Genomic DNA, 16,404 nt, shown 5'->3' with positions numbered 1-16,404 from the left:
ATGCGAGGAGCCTAGGTAACAAAATGGAGGAACGAGAGCTACTGGTGCAGGAAGTGAAAACAGATATTATAGGGATAACAGAAACATGGTGGAATAGTAGTCATGATTGGGCTACAGGTATTGAAGGGTATGTGTTGTTTAGGAAAGACAGAAATAAAGGCAAAGGTGGTGGAGTAGCATTGTATATCAATGCTGAGGTAGACTGTAAAGAAATTAAAAGTGATGGAATGGATAAGAGAGTCTGTCTGGGCAAAAATCACATTGAGGAAGAAAGCTACTAGAGCCTCCCTTGGGATAGTGGTTGGGGTGTGCTATAGACCGCCAGGATCTAATTTGGGTATGGATAGAGCCCTCTTTAATGTTTTTAATGAAGTAAATACTAATGGAAACTGCGTGATTATGGGAGATGTTAACTTCCCAGATATAGACTGGAGGACAAGTGCTAGTAATAATAATAGGGCTCAGATTTTCCTGGATAAGATAGCTGATGAATTCCTTCACCAAGTAGTTGCTGAACCAACAAGAGGGGATGCCATTTTAGATTTGATTTTGGTGAGTAGTGAGGACCTCATAGAAGAAATGGTTGTAAGGTCGAACCAAGGTTGTCCCCATCATGAGCTAATTCAGTTCAAACTAAATGGAAGCATAAACAAAAATAGATCTGTGACTAGGGTTTTTGATTTCAAAAGAGCTAACTTTAATAAATTAAGGAAATTAGTTTAGGAAGTGGATTGGACTGAAAAACTTGTGGATCTAAAGGCGGAGGAGGCCTGAAATTACGTCAAGTCAAAGTTGCAGAAACTATCGGAAGCCTGCATCCCAAGAAAGGGGAAAAAATTCATAGGCAGGAGTTGTAGACCAAGCTGGATGAGCAAGCACCTTAGAGAGGTGATTAAGAAAAAGCAGAAGGCCTACAAGGAGTGAAAGATGGGAGGGATTAGCAAGAAAAGCTACCTTATTGAGGTCAGAACATGTAGGGATAAAGTGAGAAAGGCCAAAAGCCATGTAGAGTTGGACCTTGTAAAGGGAATTAAAACCAGTAGTAAAAGGTTCTATAGCTATATAAATAGGAAGAAAACAAAAAAAGAAGAAGTGGGACCGCTAAACACTGAGGATGGAGTGGAGGTTAAGGATAATCTAGGCATGGCTCAATATCTAAACAAATACTTTGCCTCAGTCTTTAATGAGGAGCTTATGGATAATGGTAGGACGACAAATGGGAAGGAGGATATGGAGGTAGATATTACCACATCCGAGGTAGAAGCCAAACTTGAACAGCTTAATGGGACTAAATCGGGGGGCCCAGAAGGAATCTTGAATATTCATTCAAGAATATTAAAGGAGCTGGCACATGAAATTTCAAGCCCATTAGCAAAAATTTTTAATGAATCTGTAAACTCAGGGGTTGTACCGTATGACTGGAGAATTGCTAACATAGTTCCTATTTTTAAGAAAGGGAAAAAAAGTGTTCTGGGTAACTACAGGCCTGTTAGTTTGACATCTGTAGTATGCAAGGTCTTGGAAAAATTTTTGAAGGAGAAAGTAGTTACGGACATTGAGGTCAATGGTAATTGGGACAAAATACAACATGGTTTTACAAAAGGTAGATCGTGTCAAACCAACCTGATCTTCTTTGAGAAGGTAACAGATTTTTTAGACAAAGGAAACGCAGTGGATCTAATTTACCTCTATTTCAGTGAGGCATGTGATACAGTTCCACATGGGGAATTATTAGCTAAATTGGAAAAGATGGGAATCAATATGAAAATTGAAAGGTGGATAAGGAACTGGTTAAAGGGGAGACTACAACAGGTCACACTGAAGGGTTAACTGTCAGGCTGGAAGGAGGTTACTAGTGGAGTTCCTCAGGGATCGGTTTTGGGACCAATCTTATTTAATCTTTTAATTACTGACCTTGGCACAAAAAGTGGGAGTGTGCTAATAAAGTTTGCGGATGACCCAAAGCTGGGAGGTATTGCCAATACAGAGAAGGACCGGGATATCATACAGGAAGATCTGGATGACCTTGTAAACTGGAGTAATAGTAATAGGATGAAATTTAATAGTGAAAAGTGCAAGGTCATGCATTTAGGGATTAATAACAAGAATTTTTGTTATAAACTGGGGACGCATCACTTGGAAGTAACAGGGGAGGAGAAGGACCTCGGAGTATTGGTTGATCATAGGATGACTATGATCCGCCAATGTGATACTGCTGTGAAAAAAGCTAATGCGGTCTTGGGATGCATCAGGTGAGGTATTTCCAGGAGAGATAAGGAGGTGTTAGTACCTTATACAAGGCACTGGTGAGACCTCATCTGGAATACTGTTGTGCAGTTCTGGTCTCCCATGTTTAAGAAGGATGAATTCAAACTGGAACAGGTACAGAGAAGGGCTACTAGGATGATCCGAGGAATGGAAAACCTGTCTTATGAAAGGAGACTCAAAGAGCTTGGCTTGTTTAGCCTAACCAAAAGAAGGCTGAGGGGAGATATGATTGCTCTCTATAAATATACACCAGAGGGATAAATACCACAGAGGGAGAGGAATTATTTAAACTCAGTACCAATGTGGACACAAGAACAAATGGATATAAACTGGCCATCAGGAAGTTTAGACTTGAAATTAGACGAAGGTTTCTAACTATCAGAGGAGTGAAGTTCTGGAACAGCCTTCCAAGTGAAGCAGTGGGGGTAAAAGACATATTGGCTTCAAGACTAAGCTTGATATGTTTATGGAAGGGATGATATGATGGAATAGCCTAATTTTGGCAATTAATTGATCTCTAACTATTCATGGTAAATAGGCCCAATGGCCTGTGATGGGATGTTAGATGCGGTGGGATCTGAGTTACTACAGAGAATTTTTTCCTGGGTGTCTGGCCGGTGAGTCTTGCCCACATGCTCAGGGTTTAGCTGATTGCCATATTTGGGGTCAGGAAGGAATTTTCCTCCAGGGCAGATTAGCAGAGGCCCTGGGGGTTTTTTGCCTTTCTCTGCAGCATTGGACACAAGTCACTTGCTGGAGGATTCTCTGCACCTCGAAGTCTTTAAACCACAATTTGAGGACTTCACAAGCTCAGACACAGGTTAGAGCAGGGACGGGCAAACTTTTTGGCCAGAGGGCCACATCGGGTTTTGGAAATTGTATGGAGGGCCGGTTATGGGAGGCTGTTCCCCCTATCTGCCCCCCCCCTTGCTTCTTGCCCCTAATGCCTTCCTCCGGGACTCCTGCCCCATCTAACCCCCCTGTTCCATGATGGCCCCCCCAGGACCTCTGCCCCATCCACCCCCCTTCCCTGTCTCCTGACTGACCCCACTGTCCCATCCAACCCCCCCTCCTTCCTGACTGTCCCCCCCAGGACCCCGCCCCCATTCAACACCCCTCCCCCCATTCGCTGTCCTCTGACTGCCCCAACCCGAGCCACACCCCTGCTCCCTGACCACCACCCCAAACTCCCCTGCCTTCTATCCAACCTCCCCTGCCCCCTTACTGGTGCTCCAGGCAGCGCGGTAAGGGGCCAGGGAGCAGGGGGGATTGGATAGAGGGCAGGGGAGTTTGGGGTGGTGGTCTGGGAGCGGGGGTGTGGATAGAGGTTGGAGCAGTCAGCGGGCATGGAACAGGGGGGTTGAATGGGGGCAGGGGTTCCGGGGGGCAGTCAGGAAGGAGGGAAGGTTGGATGGGGCAGTCGGGGGCAGTCAGGGGTCAGGGAAGCGGGGTGGATGGGGCAGAGGTCCTGGGGGGGCCATCATGGAACAGGGGGGTTAGATGGGGCAGGAGTCCCAGAGGAGGGCATCAGGGGCGAGAAGCAAGGGGGGGGCAGATAGGGGGAACAGCCTCCCCTAACCGGCCCTCCATACAATTTCCAAAACCTGATGTGGCCCTCAGGCCAAAAAGTTTGCCTGCCCCTGCACTAGTCCCTCAGAACTCAACTCTGAGCCTGTTAGTAGGAGCACCTCATCTGATGTATATTGTCAGGATGATACATAAGGAAAGAGGTAATCTCTAAATAGCCAGCACCCAAGGGATTTATAGATATAAAATGAGAGCCAATGTAATCTATGGGGTTAATAAGCTCCCTACAGGTAGCACTACAAAGCAAGCAAACAGCTGCAATCTGCTGTAACTAAAGCTTCTGAGGGGTCTCCGTAAGTAGCCCTATATAGAGTTCATTTTAGTAATCCAATTTGGAGAGCACAGAGTAGGCATTCACGTACTACATCAATGGGGGCGTAACCTAGATAAAGGGAGAAGTTGACTAAATAAATAACTACTGCAAGACCTAAATAAAAGTAAAAGTTGTAACTCCTTAGTCAAATGTAGCTAGCAAAAGCTATTTATGGACACCACTGCCACCCAAGAATGCTAGAGAAGATAGAGATCCAGGAGGATTTCCCAGAGTACAACTCTCTTTGACAAAAGATAGGCACAACTCCTCAATAGGCAGTTAAGTCAGAATGAGAATGACATCAGCATCTCTGATGATTCCTACTGCTGGAGAAGAAACTGGGCCAACCTGCCTCAGGCACCCAGATAGGCGAGACAGAAACTGGGAGAGAGAGAGAGAGAGGAATGTACAAACAGGATGTTGAAAGTCCTCTCTATATTCCTTCACTCATTCCAGATGGCCTGTTGGGCTTTTGACAAACTGATGCCAGCACAACTTCCTCTATGGTGAGAAGATCCAACTCTCATTCTCCCTGCTCTACAGCAGCATATTCGGCCTCAGAGGACCAACAGAACATCAGTATTTGGACCACATGACACCTACAAACACTGGGGTTGCTGATGCTTCTCAAGCCAGAATGCAGCTATGCTTCTGAACAAAGCTATCCTATCTGCCCCTACTCTGTTTCTCTAGGGCAGGGGTTCTCAAACTTTTTTGCTGGGACCCCCTCTGAAAATATTTCAGGCTGTGATGATCCCCACCCCTCAAAAATTCCATGCCATGTTACCCTTACCTCTATGCAGCTGCTGGTGTTGGTGCTGCTTTCAGAGCTCTCCGCCCACCCAGTTCTGAAGGCAGTGCCACCATGAGCAGCAGTGCAAAAGTAAGGGTGGCAATACCATACCATCTCATGACCACCACCCCCATCCACCACAATAGCCTTGCAACCCTCTTCTGGGTCAGAACACCCATTTTGAGAAACGCTGCTCTAGAGACAGGTTTAAATCATCACACAGTCAGAACAAAAAGAAAAGGAGTACTTGTGGCACCTTAGAGACTAACCAATTTATTTGAGCATGAGCTTTCATGAGCTACTTCATCGGATGCATACCGTGGAAACTGCAGCAGACTTTATATACACACAGAGAATATGAAACAACACCTCCTCCCACCCCACTGTCCTGCAGGTAATAGCTTATCTAAAGTGATCATCAGGTTGGGCCATTTCCAGCACAAATCCAGGTTTTCTCACCCTCCACCCCCCCCCACAAATTCCCTGATGATCACTTTAGATAAGCTATTACCAGCAGGACAGTGGGGTGGGAGGAGGTATTGTTTCATATTCTCTGTGTGTATATAAAGTCTGCTGCAGTTTCCACGGTATGCATCCGATGAAGTGAGCTGTAGCTCACGAAAGCTCATGCTCAAATAAATTGGTTAGTCTCTAAGGTGCCACAAGTACTCCTTTTCTTTTTGCGAATACAGACTAACACGGCTGTTACTCTGAAAACAGTCAGAACAGATTAACAGGCAACCTTTTATTAATAATTTAACAGGAAGCTACTCCCAGACAGGTTCATGGGCTAACTGGTCACATGCTCACCTCCAGCTAGCTACTCCAGATGAGTCAAAACAGGAAATATGAGCAGAAAACTAAACAGTAAACAGAAATGAGCCAAAACAGCCCATTGCATGTGAGCTCTGAACACACACTGCATTTCCATATATACTACTACCCACCTTGATGCGCGCACGCACACACACACACAACCAACTGCTGTGAATTTTAATTTTTCGCTAAGAATATGAGACACACTAGTAAGTATGACAGTTTGAGAGGTCATGACTAGTATAAATTACTCAGCACTTGTGCTTTTGCAAACTTCCAATGACAGTTACAGCTGCAGATGTCTAAAATATAAAGACACTTACAGCAATCTGCATCTGAAGCCAAGGACTGAAATACTATCACAATGTTCTCAGTCAGTTATTAGCTTCTACAGGAACTGCAGTGTTTCAATCCAGATCGTTGCCTAGCAGTTGTATTCTGTTTTCTTTGCTCATTATGTTCATACTATGTGGTTCTTATGCTAAATGGAACATTTCTTTGATATTACCCTCCTCCCCCAGCTTTTTTCTTCTTCGAATGATGTTTATTTCAGGAAAATTAAACTGAAACAGAATAACACTGCATGGGTGCTAGCTTTCAACCACAATGTACCCTATAGAGCCTTTAAAGCTCTTTACCAGTTTACTGTGCTCCCTGAATAATCAGCTATGTAATTACTCTCTGCGGAGGAACTAATTTAGGGGTCTGTACCGATGCTGAGGGGGTTAGGTATGTATATTTACATGCATCACAACTAGTCTGGTAGATTCTATTGTAAATGAAATGTCTGTTCTGTATTTAGAAAGAAGGAGGTGTTGGGTGTGGTTCTTTACCCATTATGAAAATCTTATATTTAACATGAAGATTTAATGCCTAGAGCTTTGTATATCTATATTTACGTTATGGGGTATATCCCTTCACTGTGCTGGAAAGCAAGGAGGGGAGAAGGTGTAGGAGGGTGTTGCATATGAAGTAAGTGGTGGGAGGCAGAGGGAATCTGACATGGTGTACAAGACTGCTCAGACAGCTACACTTCTGTAATTCACCAAGGACCATATCACAGTCAGTAGGAGAATCTTTTGAAGGTAAAAGGATGTGTCTAGGATGCAAACATAGCAGAAAATTAGTCAAACAACCAGGGGTGCTGGAACAATTTATATAGTGGGGTGCCAAAAGCCTTTGAACCAACCGTGAACCCGGTATATAAAAAAAAACACCTCAAGCCAGGCAGTGCAGCAGCACCCTAGTTCCAGTGCCTATGCAAACAATTTACGTGGTTCCTGCTTAGAGAAGCAGCAACATATGCCAAACAAGACAGTTTGGTAGTCCACCATAAACAATCCTGCCTTACTAAGGCAAAATACCTCTTGTGCTTGATATGGTAAGCAACATGAAAATATCACCCTGTGCTGCTGTCTGCCTCCAATAAGGGCACTATTTTATTTTTAAAAAATTACTTTTTCAATATTAAAATTTGCGGCATTAAAACTGCACGTTGAGTTACTAAACATATACTATAGTTGAGATTTTCATAGCAATCTATGGCAGCATTTCTCAAAGAATGGGACTGCAAAGGAGTAGTTCAGGAGGTATCGAAAATGTATAAATTAAGATGAGCAAGCCTTTTACATCACATGTTTAGGGTTACTAGGTGGGGGGAGGTGGAGAATTGCTTTCATTTTATCATAGTGGGGGCTCAGCTTTCAAAAGACAAGTCCTGGTCTAGAGAAGCCATTAATTTTACAGGTAGATATATGTCTAAATCCCCTAGCTTGCTTTGAAAATCTCAATTTATGTTAATAAACCTTCCAGGATTTTGAATAATTACTCCTGAAAAAAAAATACTGATCGTATGCAGTTTGACTACAGACCATCAGAATAGTAAGCAGAAATGTAGATTAATTAGACAATTTCAACACTCTGGAGTTTCCCTTTCAGAGTATCAATGTACCTGCCCTATTTGTACCTTCACAGAAACATCCATTTTACATGGAGCAGCATCAGTTTCACATGGTATATTTGAACAACCCAACAGTGTGTATTACACAAGCCTTCTGCTACTAAACAAGTGTATGCCTTTTAGGGAAGTTCATCATCACTCCCACAACTGCATTGGTCGTTGGGGCACCATCATTGATGAGCAATCAACCAATTGTCTCCACCCCTGACGACTGTGTGTCCGTGAAGTCCATTCCTGTCCACTCTTTTATGTTGTCAATTCATGTCTTCTTCTGTCTACCTCTTCTTCTCTTCACCTATACTGTCCCTTGGAGAATGATCTTGAATAGGCCAGATGATCTTGTTATATGGCCGTACCACTTCAGCTTGCGCTTCTTCATGGTCGTCAGGAGGTCTTCATATGACCCAGCTCATTGGGTGATGATGTTGCGGACCTCTTCATTAGTGACGTGGTCGAAGTAGGAGATGCTCAGGATTTTACGGAAGTATCTCATCTCTACTACCTGTATTTTCCATTCAAATTCTACTGTAAGGGTCCATGTCTCACATGCATACAGAAAAATGGAGCTGACTCGTGCATGCAGCAGTTTCAGTTTGGATTCCAGGGAGATATTCTTGTTCCTCCAAATAGGCTTTAGCGTTGCCACGGTTGCTGTTGTTTGCGCAGTTCTTGCCAGAATTTCTGCCTTTGATCCTTCATCAGTGATGACTGCCCCCAGTTCTCGTCCACTGACAGTGATATGTGAGCTGATCCCGTCACGTTTGTTTGTCATCAGGTTGGTTTTCTCTGCACTGATTTCCACGCTGTATTTTGCGGAGGTTTCATCCAATCATTTCACAAGGTTGGCAAGTTCATCTTTGCTACCTGCCAAGCCGTCAATGTCATCAGCAAACCAAACATTTGAGATTGTTCGCCCCGCCCAATGCTGACTGTGAATATGTGATCTTCTAGAGCATCAGTCACTAGGCACTCCAAATAAATGTTGAACAGTGCAAACGAAAGAAGGCAGACTTACCGGACTGCAACAGTGGTGCAAAACCACTCTCCTATTGTGTCATTGACGAGAACTGCACTGCTGACCTTGGCATACAGTTGTTTAAAGGTAAGAATAAGCTTATGACCAACACTGTACTTCTTCATGGTTGTCCCGAGAGCTTCATGCCTTACTCTGTCAAATGCTTTCTTGAAGTCAACAAAGATGTGGTAGATGTCCTGCTGGTGTTGTAAGTACTTCTCACATAGAACACGGAGGTTGAAAAATCTGTTCTGTGATACTTCTTCTAGCACGAAAGCCAGCCTGTTCTTCAGCGATGATATTCTCCGCTTGTGGCTTCAATCTGTTCAATATGACTTTCAAATCACTTTGCTGGGATGGCTAATCAAGCTTATGGTCCGGTAATTTTGACACAATTGCAGGTTGCCTTTCTTTGGCAGAGTGATGATTAGTGACTGTGGAGGGCCACTCACCGGTCTGCCAGATCTTGTTGCAGATCTTGGTGAGTACATCTATTACTATTTCTCCTCCAAATTTCATCAGTTTGGCTAGGATGTTGTCAATACCTGTAGCCTTTCCGTTCTTAAGTGATCTGACATCTGTCTCCACTTCTTCACGCAGTATTGGAAAACCCTCCTCCTCTGTTGAATCTGGGCTGTCTAGGACACTAGGATCTCCATTTGTCTGGTGGTTGTATAGATCAGAGTAGTAGTTTGTCCACCTATTGATGATGTCCCTTTCTTCTGTAAGACTGTTCCCTTCCTTGTCATCAATTGCGTTAGCTTTGGTCCATCTTTCCTTTGTCAGATCTTTTACAACGTGGAAGGCTCATTTGCTATTTTTATTATTGATACGCTCTTCAATTTTAGAGATTGTTTTTCGATCCATATCTCCTTGGCCACCTTCATTCCTTCCTTGATCTTTCTGCCAATAACACTGTATTTATCAGCTCGCTCAGTGCTGTTCTTGTCTTTCTTGAGTTCTCTTCTAATGTCACACATTTGTAGTGTTTCATTTGTGACCCAAGATTTTGTCTTCTTAGGCGTTTCCCAAGCATGTCCATTGTTGCCTCATTCATTACAGCGTTGAAATTGTTGGTCATTGTCTCTAAGTTAATCGTACTTATCTGTAAAACTGGTATAATGTGTAAAATTGTAGCATGAAACAAACAGATTGTAGGTATTCTCCCAACCTCCCCCCACCCATTTTAAATATAACATACAACAGCATGAAATCAGACAGCAAAATATTGTTATAACTTCCAAGCAGGCTGGTAGAATTTGGGCAGAAAGTGGTCAAAGAGAGCCAGTGGAGAATTTCTCTTATGCAGAGGAACTCTCAGCTGTTATAAAACTAGCAGAGAGGACTCCACTGTCTCCTGTGTTATTTGTGCCCTCACCCCTGGGGGCAACTGTTTAATAATATAGGTGGTATAAAAACATATAGCTTTTTTTACGTTTCATGTGTGCCCAAACCTAACAGTGTTTGCATTTTTTGATCTGCTTTAAAAATTACTTCAAGCACAAACAGATAAGAGAATAGAAGATTCTGCTTGGTGTAGCTAGGACATATCCAGCATCTACTTCAGGTGGTGGTGGCACAAAATATATAGTCTGTAATTTACCCATGGTTTTCACAAGTGAGTGTGTTAATTAGTGAAGTTAGAATCTCCGGTAGCTAGACATGGAACTAACTCTCTTAGTCTCCTGGGACAAGGAGGATTGCTTCACCCAGGTCTCTATGTCCCTTGGGCTCTGACTAGCACCCACTAGGACTGAAGAAATGGCAGCAAATAAGAAAGGATATTAAATTCCAGTTTCTGCCCCCCTGCCATCACAATTGCTCTCCCAAAAAGTTTTCAAAAATACACACTTGAAGAGCTTTCCCACAGATTCATGCATTTCAGGGCCTGGCACCTCATCAATTGTAGTACTGTGGCCTAATTTTTTTTCTTACATTATTAGTATTTCTGGGGAAACAAACAATCAAAAAATAAAAAACCTCCACCTTCTTTAAGCTGGAATTAAGGTTATAGGTACAAACTTACTTCCAGCTGCTAATTCACATTAAAAGAAGCTAAAAATATCTTAAGTATTTTCCTTTATCATTACTTTTCATGTAACCGACTGCTGTAGTTGCCACAGGGATAATATACAATCATAAATGGTAGACAAGATGTCTGGCAACTGAAAACAGAACAGTACGTATCCGCAAGGCACACTCTCTATTAATATGTAGGACACGTTATCAGGGACCCCCTGATTTAGAGAATGAATAAATGCAAGACCAAGAATAACTCAGGGTGAGAAGGAACCCAGTGGCAGTGATGGAAATTATCACTTCACATGCTGTTGCTAACACCTATCTACAGCCAGAATACTGGGAGCATGTCAGAGGAAAGAACACAGTGTGCCTCATAAAACTTTAAACTGAGGTCTTGAAAGGTGAAGTGGTAACCCCTGAATCTGTTTGTAGGAGGGCTTGAGGTACAATAGACTAATACATTAGTCTGGAGAACAGCAAAATACATTAGATACAGCAAAATGGCTTTGGTGGATCCATTCTAGGTCCTAGTGGATCCAGATCACAGTAACTTTAACACAATTTGGTGTGATTACTGGTCTCTGTTTTCTAGAAATAGAAGGCCACGCATTGCAAGTCAGGTACAATCTCAATAGAATAGTGTGGAAGCTCAGGAATGGAATATCAGGGGATGATACAGGTCAGGATTTAGCAGGATTGTCAGAAATATACCTACAGCCCTATAAATCCTTCACTTTCATGAGTACTACATTTATAAAGGTATTGAAAGAATTTTAAAAGATATATGGATGCCTACCTATGGAAAGGAACTATGCATGGGAGAAAAGGATAGCAGAAGGACTCCACACAGGTTGCCACTGCCATTTTCTTTCTTTCTTTCATTCATTCATTCATTCATCGAAGCCTGCACTCAGGATTTTTCAATTACTTTTCTAAATTGTCAAGACAAATACATTATTTCCCTCAGAAACATGCCACAACGTTCCTCCAGTCTTATTTATACAACGACAGTTCTATGTCTACAGTTTCTTACAATCCAGAGAAGCAATGCTGGGTGCAGTACTTACTACCATTAATATTCCCTTGGATGTCAATGGGACTACTTAAAGCAGTGTACAATGGCCCAGTCCTACAGTGAGTTTCATGCAAGCATAGAGGTCTTCCCAAGCAGGGCTCAGTACTGGATCAGGGCCTCTGAGGAGTAGGAAGTGTGTGAAAGATCATGTCCTACATTTTCTCCAGGTGATCATGTGGAATACTCTAAAAATTAGAAGACAAGACCTATTAGGTTATCTTATCTATCTCCCTGCCAGCATAGAACTGTTCCCTACAGTATATTCTTTGTATACACAATCTACAATCTAGACTGTAGAATATACAGTCTAACTTTAAATGAATAAAACTGTAGGCTTCCACAAACTCTTAGGTGACTATTCCAATTCAATAGAACCTCATCACCAAAAGATCGTTGTTGATATTAAGCATATATTTTCCTTTGCTTAATTTCATCCCATTACTGCTCATGAAAACCCCTGAACCACCTTAAATATTCCTTCCCTCTCTTTCAGTATTGTAGGCAGTTCTATATTCCCCGTACTCCTACTTATGCCTAATTTAACAATTAGCCAAGCTATAGATATTTACTTCTTTTAATCTTGCCTCATACATTAATACAACCAGGCCCTTAATAATTTTAATTGCTCTTCTCTGAATTCCCTCCAATTTGTTTTAATCTTTCTGGTTCCAGGGTTCACAGAAATGTAATCAGAATTCTAGGTGTGGTCTCACAAGTGCTGTATACAAAGGAACTAACGTCAGCCTGGTCTGTGATATGTTGCCTTTTTTATTGCCACTATATTGCATTACAAACTGATATCTACATTACCATCCGTTGTCTCCCATAGGTCTTTTTTTGGTTTCACTACTATGTATCTATCCCTTCTGTGGCTTACAGATAACACATTGGGTTATTACCTGGGTTGCCCCTATTCCCTTGTTCAAATGCAACCTTATATCTTGAATACCCCTAATTCTATTCCTACTGAAGCTAATGGAAGCAGCATTGGTCCTGTGTCTGCTCCTGTCCCTCTTCTGTTTCCTCACCTCTGCCCTAGCCCCATGTCTCTCTCAGATTCTTAAAGGGGATCAACCTGCCACCCTAATCCTACCCTTCTCAATGCCCTCAAAAGAAAGTACTTCCACAGCTTGAGTGAGGAAAGAGTATCTTGTTCCCTGCCCACTCTACCTCGCCCAATTGCTGGACAATCTACATGGAGCCATTGTGGCCTCTATTCTACTTCTGATCCACCCAATGGCTTGACACAATCCCTTGCTGCTTCTTGGTGTGAGAAAATGCAACAGGGTGAGATTGGCAGGAGGGAAGGTTCTCAGTGTGTTCAAGAGAGAGATGACCATCTCTTTCTTACCTAGGATTGCATTCTTCAGAAGTCCCAGGTTAGCTGGCCATTTCTGATGGAGCAAACAAATCAGGCTTGCCATTGTCCTCAGGGCTAACAAGCATTTCTGAATTCTGAGGATCCAAGTTTGCCATTTTTAGGGATTTAACCTGTGGAACAAATTCCACTGTGTCATAGCATTACCTCATGATGGTTACCTCATCCTGGGTGATTCCCTATCCACAATAAATTCAGAATTTGTAAATGTCCTTCAAGTGCATTTTCCATCTTCCAGACCTGCACAATTCAGAATAGGTAGTAGCCTATCAACAAAACAGACAATATTGAGAAAGAGCACGTGTACATGCAAATGTTTCTACATCTATCAGAGATGCCAACCCTCCTTTATTTTTAGTAATCCTCTCAATTTTTTTACGTTATTATAAAATTACTAACAGGATTAAATCTACTAATTTTGCAAGCACACACATATTTTATGTGTATTGGTCACTCGTCACCACTCAGGTCCAATGAACTCAGCAAACAGCGCTGCAGCTGCAAGGTCGTTCTTCTCTGCCGCCCCTGTGGCACATGTACAGACTGTGCAGTGAGGGTCTGATGGGAGGCAAGCTGTGCCAAATGGGTTGGGGCACTGCTTGATTCACCATCCAAGCCACAGGCTGCTCTCTAACTACCTCATGTGGACCCTGCTGAACTATGTTAACACGCTCTAGGTAACTAGAGCATGCCAACAGGAGAAGCTGGGGCGCAGGAGGAGGAAAGAGGGAACATGATAGGAAGAACAGAGAAGAATCATCCCAGGAAGGGGGTCCAAGCCTGTGACTGGTCAAGGTAATTAAGGGCTCTAGGCAGCATAAAAAAAGCAGCTTTCCTAGCTCTGATTCTCCGCTTCTCCCTGTCTGGGGGTGGGGGTCAGGTGCACACAAGGGGGCAGCTGGGAGGGAGCCAAGGCCCCACTTGGCCATAGACAGGGATGCGGGGAGGTCCTGGTCTCTGTGGGAAGAGGGGAGGGAGAGGTCCAAGCAGCCTCCAACTCCCTCCCTACTCTTTTCATAAATATTCCTAAGTCTCAGAACAAGGCTGGCATTGTAGCATCCACTTGGAATTACAATAGAGCCTCACTTTTTAAATAAATTTGTTAGTCTCTAAGGTGCCCCAAGTACTCCTTTTCTTTTTTACTTTTTAAAGTGTAGTTAATTCTATGAAAGGTGCCAGATTGATAGCCCCAGAAGCTGCAGAGGCAAGTAGTATGGATAGCAGCAGTGCAAACTTCCCCATGTTGCCCCACACTAACATTCTCCAATCATAATGTGAAAAGACCACTTCTAGGGCTAAGAAGAGAGTTTACTTTCTATGCTCTTTCAAATCCAGCCTCCTGCAAGGGCTGCTAACGAAGCTGACAGTCAGCACCTCCCCAGTTCCATGAGCCATCCAGTCCCTTCACGGCATGCAGGCTTGCTTGAGTGCAATCCTGGATTCACATAGTGGCTAAACACACTGATAGTCACTACGAAAAACTCCAGGGGAACAGTCCAACACGATTAAGGTGACCATACATCCCATTTTGGCTGAGACAGTCCCTTTTTAAAGGCCTGTACCGGCTGTCCTGACTTTTTTGGCAAAACTGGCATTTCTCCCATTTGTGCTTGCCAACTGATGTTCAGTTGGCAAGAGCAAACGACAAATACACAGGCAGGCGGCAGGGGATCTTGGACCTGGGTTCCCGCATGCAGAGCCTGTGGGAGGGAGGAGAGGGAGGCCTCAGGCCGGCCCTGTGAATGCAGGAGGTGGGGGGGGGGGCGCTTGGGCCAGCCCTGTGCAGGGTTCTGTTTTCCCTTTGGGAAAATATGGTCACCCTAAACACAATGCTCAGCTCCGACATTTCTGTCGCCTCTGTAGCTCTCAAAGCACTTTACAAAGGTGGGGAATCATCATTTTTCAGAAGGGGGAAACCGAGGCAGAGAGGTGCAGTGACTGGCTTAGGATGGAGCATGGCCTTGCCAGACCCCTCTCGTCCTCACCACACGGGTGCTGGAACAATTTGCATCGTCGGGGTGCTGCGAGCCATTGACTCAAACTGTAAACCCTGCGTATGATGGTCACCACTTCAAGCGGGGGGTGCTGCAGCCCCCGCGTCCCTGGCTCTCGCACCTCTGCTACCACAGGTCGGCGTCTGTATTCCAGCGAGGGAGGCAGCACACGCGACTCCACTGAACGCCCATTAGCCCTAACCCTAAGCACCCGCCTCCCACAGCGAAGCAACTCCCGCCTCCTCTCTGCGCGCTCTCAGCCTAGCTTGAGCCAGGCTAAGCCCCGCCCCCCACGCGGCAGGCCGCCGCTCTTAGTGGCTGGCTGGGCGGTGGCCCCTTCCCTATTGGGGCTCCTGAGAGAGGACATGAGACAGCTTGTTCGGCTGCGCCTGGGCGCTGGGCTGGGCGCTCGCCGAGGCTCGTTGCTGTGGGGATTCGCCTGTCATGGAGGAGCTGGATGGGGTGCGGAGCGCGGCGGAGGCTTCCTGGTGAAGGCGGCTCCGGGGAGAGGGAGCCGGCGGGGCGTCCGCGCCTGGGGAAGGTAGCTCGGAGCCTGCTCTGGGCGGGCGGCGGTGCGGGGTCCCCGGCCCCCAGCCGACAGGGAGGCAGGTCCGGGGGGCTGGCGCGGGGCTGGGAACCCGTGTGGGAAGGGGCGACGCGGGGCCAGGACGGGGGGCGGCGGGACTACCTCCCCCGGGCGGGTGCGGAACCAAGGTCGGTCTCGTTCCCCTTGCCTGGTCCCAGCAGTGCCCCCGCGGGCGGCGAGCCGGGTGCATCGGCTCGGTCCGGGGGCTGCTTGGCGGAGGAGCCAGGCCAGAGAGAGAGGTCGGCGGCTCCTTGCCCGGGCTGGGTCCGGCAGAAGTTGGTGGAGCTGCCGCGGCTCCTTATACAGCCGGCGCAGACGGGGGGGGGGGGGGTTTCTGCAACCCGTGTGAATGAGACAGGGGGAGGATCGGCGCTCACTCCCGCCAGCCTCCCGAGAGGGGGCGCTCCCCAAAGCCCGGGGAAGCCCCCGAAGGTGGCACTTCCTTTCCTCTCGGGAGAATTGATGCAGTGTACAGCACAAGCAGTGGGAGGTCATTTAGTGCGGTGGTTTTCAAGCTTTTTTCATTTGCGGGTTACTAAAAAAATTCGAATGGAGGCATGGGCCCCTTTGAGCTGGGGACCCCCAGGGGCCTGCGGA

At 45.2% G+C, this 16,404-nt stretch overlaps 1 protein-coding gene and 1 long non-coding RNA gene across 5 annotated transcripts in view; one reads left to right on the top strand and one right to left on the bottom strand.

The window, feature by feature from the left end:
* Positions 1 to 11,619: 11,619 nt before the first annotated feature.
* On the bottom strand, positions 11,620 to 16,066 carry LOC140911518 (uncharacterized). Of its 2 annotated transcripts, none has more exons than XR_012159009.1 (3): positions 15,910 to 16,066; positions 13,201 to 13,493; positions 11,620 to 12,034 (listed from the first exon to the last, which is right to left on the bottom strand). It is a non-coding gene; the product is annotated as an uncharacterized LOC140911518 (long non-coding RNA). The 2 variants fall into 2 exon arrangements; XR_013635794.1 differs by having other exon boundaries at positions 13,375 to 13,493.
* The window catches only part of FEM1C (fem-1 homolog C), a 32,695-nt gene continuing 31,875 nt past the window's right edge, over positions 15,585 to 16,404 (top strand). For all 3 annotated transcript variants that reach the window (XR_012159006.2, XR_012159005.1, XM_073344741.1), the window contains exon 1: positions 15,585 to 15,762. The gene's annotated coding sequence lies outside the window, so the exon portion shown is untranslated. The remainder of the gene's footprint in view (positions 15,763 to 16,404) is intronic.

This window comes from Lepidochelys kempii, chromosome 5 (genome assembly GCF_965140285.1).
Source record: "Lepidochelys kempii isolate rLepKem1 chromosome 5, rLepKem1.hap1, whole genome shotgun sequence".
Lineage (NCBI taxonomy): Eukaryota > Metazoa > Chordata > Testudines > Cheloniidae > Lepidochelys > Lepidochelys kempii.
The sequence above is the reverse complement of the archived record's forward strand: the minus strand, read 5'-3'. Positions and strand labels throughout refer to the sequence as shown.